The 6,811-nt window shown below is 47.1% G+C and overlaps 1 pseudogene; it reads right to left on the reverse strand.

The window, feature by feature from the left end:
• Positions 1 to 1,800: 1,800 nt before the first annotated feature.
• Positions 1,801 to 4,163, reverse strand: LOC147990150 (uncharacterized; annotated as a pseudogene).
• Positions 4,164 to 6,811: the final 2,648 nt, after the last annotated feature.

The following is a 6,811-nucleotide window of genomic DNA, read 5'->3' on the forward strand; positions in this document are numbered from 1 at the left end:
ATCTTGGGCTGTATTGTGAGAGGCTTAATCATATGACCGTGCGGGTTGAGGCTAACATCGTGTGCTAGTGCCCACTCTAGCTGACCATCCGTCGAATCGGTTAACATCCATACTTGAAGATGCAATTCGTCGACCGTCACGTAGTGAATCCCTCTTTCGTAGTTTGCTAAGATGGAATTCCAAGGCAGCGTGTATATGCACCTTGTGCAGGGCTTCCCAGGGAGTCTAACCATGTCGTAAGTCCCCTTTGATGGACGTAGGATCGCGAGGATGCTATGGTGCCAATGCATGTAGAGCGACCCGCGCCAGTACTCGGAAGACCACACCGTTTGGTTACTAGGCGAAGTGGTGGCAAGAACGCCGTAGAGGTTCCCTGGGGCACAATGCCTAGGCATGAACTCTCGTTTCTCCCACCGCCAGGTTTTTTTTTAGAAAAGGAGGATGACCCCCGGCCTTTGCTTCTGGGAGATGCATGGGATCATTTTATTGATTATTTTCGAAGACCTTATAAAGTATTACAACAATATGCCTGAATTCATCATCTTGACAACATATGCCACTACTCCTACATATGATACGAAGGGGTGCTAGTTGCGTCAAATACCCAAACCACGGACTTGAGCCTATCATCAAAAGCTAGAAGCCCCAACCGAACCACGTACAAGCCTATCACCGCCAGGTACGTGACGAGAACACTTCCAAAGACAACACATGTTTCCTTGGCTCCTCCTCCTCCTCGACCACCTCATCTTTCCCTTGCTCGAGCGTTGAAGCCTCGGGTTGCCTTCTCTGTTGTGCTCATACATCTTTCTCGAAGACAAACACGTCGAAGTGCAGCGACACGGCCGGGTCAAAGGCGAGGGACATGGCGTCGGGGCTCTTGAGCGAAGGGCGCGGCAGCTCGGCGTACCGCCCGGTCGCTGGGTTGAAGACGTAGCAGTACCCCCAGTCCTCGAGCAGGAGAAGGCCGTTGCACGACCGGCGTACGGTTGCCTCGCGTGGACACGCAAGGCGTCGGAAGCCAGCCTTGCCATTCCGCCGCCCTGAGCGCGTCCATGGCGGGGCGAAGAAGGAAGTATCGGACTGGCAGCCGATCGTGGTGAAGAAGATTCCGGGAAAGCTGTGCCTGGGAAAGTAGTCCGGGAGGAGGTCGTCGATGCCGTCCACGGCCGCCATGCGTGGCAGACGCGCCGGCGCGCCGGCACCTCGCGAGGGTGCATGGAGGGAGGCGGCTCTAGATTTTGAGAAGTACGTCGTAGGGCAAGGAGACGCGCCGCCGGCGTCCATCGTGTTGGCTCGAAGTGGCGCGCAGACTCGCGGCGGATCGTCTAGAGGTTTTTGTAAGGCGACCCGTACTTGGCCGTGCACGTCAGGGAGGACTCGGTTTGATCTGAGAGGATGCTCGATCTGGGTTTTCCTTTTTTCTTTTCCGCGGCCGACGAACGTAATCTTCACTGAACCCTTTTCACGTACGTTTATGCACACAAGTTTTTTTTTTCAAAACGGAGGCAAAAAATTTACCTAATCGATTAATTAAGAAGAAGAGAATTGCCCAATTAATTAATGAAAAATCAGACAAAAACCGGTACAAACCAACCATATGTGGACTACTCATAAAGCAGCCCTACGCAAATGATCAGCCGACCACCATACGCAACATGTAACGACCATCAACCGCCACACGGCTACATCGCAAAGACAACCCCAACAAAAGTAACTCGGCCGAAGACCACGGGCACCATCAAGTCCACGAAGACATGTCATACCATAAGGACAATCCAAGAGACTGATGATCATCCATCAAGCAGCTGCGGACACCTTTCCTGTGGCGTCATTCTTCTTTCCTTTGCACCTAAGAGCCTCTTCCACAATCGCCTTGCCTGATCCAGGGCTAGCCCTCTCCAAACATTTGAGCAAGCTGTGAAGTTTTATCTGAAAGAGAATCACATCGACCTTGTCACACACAGAAACCTACCCAACAATCACGTGCGAGTGAGTGACCGCAACATCAGAACCTCCATGCTCCACAAAGGCGAGCGGCTGGGTGGGCTCCAAGTGATCATGCGCCAACATACCGACCGCCTCAGCACCATCAGCCACAGGCACAACCGACACGATGTACTCGGGCATCTCAAGTTGCTCACAAGGCAGAGCCTAGAAGTTAGGGGCCAACACATCTATCTCATCAACCTCGGTACTCAAAGAGGCCACATGCTCAAAGGTCATAGATGAGAGAGTGACAGAAACAACTAAGCCTCCATTGTCCACAAAGGAGGGTGGCTGGCAAGACTCCGACGATGGTGGTGAGGGCGTCATGGCCACCGCCAAGGTCTCCAATGAGCCCAACTTCGTCGGTAGCACCATAGATGATTCCCCACAAAGCTTCTGCAACTCGTGCATAATCTGTAGAACTGGAGCCACGACCTGGGAGATGTCCACACTCCCACGAACAGACGGCGTCGCATGCACAACACGAGGAGAAAAATCCCCAAAGAAGCATTCAGCCTCCCCATCAATGGAACCAACCTGGAGCTCGGACAACAAAGGCACAACCGACACAACATGAAGCTTTTCAAGAGCGTCGCGAAGCTCAATGCGGAGCAGCTCAACCTCCTGAAGGAACTCTGTGCGCAACAGGGCAATCAGGGGCTCCAAAGCAGAGGCCAAAAAGGCGCTGACATTGAAATCTTTGCAACACCCAGATTGGGACCTTGGCGGCTCCGACACACGCAGCGACAAGTGACCCACGACCTCAGCCCAGCTCCTGGTCAGCGAAGGACAAGGCTGGACGCATGGGGATCGACTGCGCTGTAGAGGAGCACGAGCGACCGGAGAGCGACCGCGAGCAATAAGACAGCGGGCACGACAGAACCTCTCCCGATGACGAGGACGACGACAACGAATGCATCTGAATGGCTCACGACATAGGTTTTGTATATTGTACTAGTAAGTAGTACAAAGAAAAAACCACCCTTGTCAAATAGGTACTACACACATTCGCGGGTAGAAAAAGAATCTGTGGTTGGATGGTTAGACGGACAATGCTTGCATTTGTTCAGTGGGAGGAGACGTTTTAGTTGACATATGAGGCACCTATGATGACTTCGTCTATAGTTGTCACTCGTCTGGATACCTCTTATCCTGTTTATATTTTAAGTCAGTTTGTTTTGCTTCCACCCCCATCATCTTCGGGTTTTTTTTTTGAAAAGGGGATAACCCTGGCTTAGTCATCTTCTTCGTGTTCTTCTCCTATAACTTTGTAATGTGATTACTCACCATCTTTTCTTCCTTTGCTCAATTTTTTTACAACTTCAGGTCTATTCGGACGCTTCTTTACAACTGCACGCCTCTCGACCACTACATGGGCGACCGATCCCTTATACCGTCGTTCACATTCTGCTTAATGTGTTTTTTGGTGGTTCTCTCATAGCCTATAAGACAAAGAAACAAACTAAAGTTTCTGTTCGAGTGAAGACACTGAATTGCGAGCTATGACTCTTTTGAGTATAGGAGTGACTTGGTTATGGTGATTACTTCAAGAGTTTAGTATGTCTGCTACTACACCTACTATCCTATTGTCAGACAATACAACTACTATTAGTGTTGCATGCGACCCTGTGAAGTATGAGAGCATCTCCAACAGCCGCCGAACGCGCCACGCGCTAAAAACTACTTTGTCGTGCGCCCATCGCCTGGTTTGGAGCGGCGGGCAGCGCTGGCTCCAGCAGCCACACTAAAATGCAGCGCGCGCGCAGCTCCAGCAGCGCGCAAAAATGCAGCGCGCGCGACTCCCGCACAAACAACATATGCATTCCAAAACAGAAGCAAAAAGATCAAACACAAACAAAATAAATCAAAATAAATAGTTCAATTTCAATCCTATCCCTTCAAATTCTTTGCCGACCCATAACTGAACCACCGTGCTTCGGTTTTTTATTGATGTGCATAGCTAGGATCATTGCAAGATCCTCCCCCTCTTCCATATCAAATTCTTCTTCGAAAGAATCGTACGACGAACTCATGTACAATGTTCAATACTATGCTATAAAAACTACAATCAACATGCACCAAATTCATGAGGTTTGAGCAATACATACCTTGCAGGCGTTTTGTCGAACACCTTGCGGGCGCTGAGCAGCAGCGAGCGCCCGGGCGCTGTTCATCGGAGGACGGACGCGCGCGAGGGGCGGCGGTGACTAGAGGGGGGCGGAGGAAGCCGCCGCGGCGCGGGAATAGGCCGGGGAAGCGTTGGAACGATCGTCGGGTGGCGCGGGCGGCGGCGGTGCCGCGGCTGGAGGGGGGGGGGGGTGAGTTGCGAGCGAGCGCGCGAGAGTCCAGCGCGCGGGAGCGGGCGCAGCAAATAAGCGGCGCACGATGGAGTTTCGGCCCGCGCGTTAAACTAGATATGCTGCACGCACGGTTTTTGCGCGTCTGCTGGAGCCACTATACCGGTTGCGCGCACGCGCTAAAATGGGCAATTTTGCGGCGCGGCGCTTGTTTGGCGCAGCTGTTGGAGATGCTCTGAGCTCACCAAGCATATTGGTGTTGTTGCTTCTTTTGTGAGGGCTGATATGCGGATCAGATTATTGCTCTTTAGTACGTGTCTTTCGAGTTACAGTTGATAGATTTCTTTATGATGGTCCATACTAGAGCACATCATGTCTTTCAAGTTACAGTTGGCAGATTTCTGCTTACTGTACCACACTAGTAAGTTCTAACAAGGCGTACATTTGTAGATATTACCAAATCCTTAAAGTAATATGAGACAACAAAGTGGCCTGCCTTATAGCTTGATCCCACGGGATGCTTGATATCATTGGTACAAGCATAGCAATGGTATATACTAGGGGTTGGAGCGCCACCTTGTGGCGCCTCCTCAAAGAAAGTTGGGGCGGTGCCAAGTTGGCAGTCGTTTATTTCAGTTGTTTTTTTGCAATCTTCATAAACACATGAAAATGGCATGTTACAAGAAGCCACACTATAAATTTTGGAAGAGCTAAATAAATGATACTCAAATACAATGAGATTAGGACATCTTCGTCGAGCTTCGGTCGTTCATTGCAATTTATAAAAGAAAAAACAGGACACTGATCATAACAAAAACTAAAAACCAAAGAAAAAACAGGACACCGATCAAGGTTGATGACGCCCGCGCCCGAGCCGCCAGCCTCGTCGTTGTTGGCGGCCAACGCCAACCCGCGGAGCACGGCAATACAACAATACATAGTCATTCAAATAACTGCAAATTGAGATAAACTGAGGGTACCTATGTGATTTCCCGTAATTGATCCCTAGAAATATCCAATTGAATTGCTTGGGGAGCTTTATGATACACCACCGATTTGTCGATTTGCCTATGTGGACGCTGGATGTAGAGGGAAACCTTGCCTGCTCAAGTCCCATTCCAAAGGATGCATTGGACTGTAAAAAGACCACATATGAGAATGAAATGCACCGTCATTGCGTTTCTTTTAACAAACTTTGCAAAAGTTGCATCAAGCCACCTATTTTAAGTTTTTAACATGCCACTTTTTGTAACCGAACTCAAATAACACTGATGTTCAAATATGAGAAAAGTTATAGATTAATGATTAAAAAAAGTTTGTTTTCTTGAAAAGTGTATCAAACTTCTAGGAGAAGGCTATACAATATTTTACTAAACTCGATACTTTCAGGCCGTTTTTTTAAATCAATGCATCCCTCATCGAGTCATATTTTCTAGTACCCCCTACAAATTCTTTAAAGAATAGTACAACATGACATAGTAATGCAATGCCTAGAGTTAAACCTATCAACTTTGGCATGTACATACTTGAATTTGTACCATTGTTCCTGCCATCTTCTGTTACATAGTTATAACTGAATTACTATGCAATCATTGTTACTGAAACAATACATAAGAACATGCAGTCTGCATGTCAAGTTTTCTCTAAGAATAAATTTAGGTACACGTCACAATAAAACCAGAGTAGTGATTGTTCAACAGAAAACTGGTAGTTCACTTTGTTTCCTATATCCAGTTGCCTCTAGTAAGATTTTTACTGCAAACAAAAAACATGGAACAAATCTGAATTAGATTCATAATTAAAATCTGCAGATTTGAAAAAAAACAGGGACCATTGTAACAGAACATGGAAACTAAGAAGTAGTTCTTATTCGAACAATTTAGATTGGTGATTTTGTTCTGAGAGGGCGAATGGTGAGTCCATACAAGCCAATCTCCTTAATGTTCGTTGAGTTTTCTAAGATTGGCGATTGTATTTGCGGCATACCATTTGATGTATGGTATGACAGCATGATGATCTACCTTGTTCTGGATAAGTGGGTCTCTTCACTTTATATTTTGGTGCTACCGTTCGGCTTCTCAATGATGACCACGATAATGTTAACTTTGATGGAATGACCATTTACAGAGGACAAGTATGGACCTACAATTCAGAATTACAAAAATAGTGGTTAGCCTCCGTACACATAAAATGAGATGGGCATGTATGAAGAATAAATATCTATTGAAGTTTAAAGCCAAAAGTTTAGATCCAGTATGAAGAAGTAACGTTAACATGACTTCAAGGGTTACAGTGTGGTGTTTGTGAAGGATTCAAAAGTGATTAATTAATACATTCAGAAATGCTCATTCAGAATCAGAACTGCATAGATATTCAACTTAGAGAACTTGTTTACTGGAACAAGTTTCCACTTTGGGTATACGAGCCTGTTAAGATGTTCAACTTTTTGTTAGAAGCTCTTGCAAAGATGACTCAAGATATTATCATGACAAGGGGGAGAAATAGAACAGAGAAGGATCAAGAAG

The sequence above is a fragment of the Triticum urartu genome, chromosome 1A (genome assembly GCF_056163025.1).
Source record: "Triticum urartu cultivar PI428250 chromosome 1A, HENAU_Tu73, whole genome shotgun sequence".
Lineage (NCBI taxonomy): Eukaryota > Viridiplantae > Streptophyta > Magnoliopsida > Poales > Poaceae > Triticum > Triticum urartu.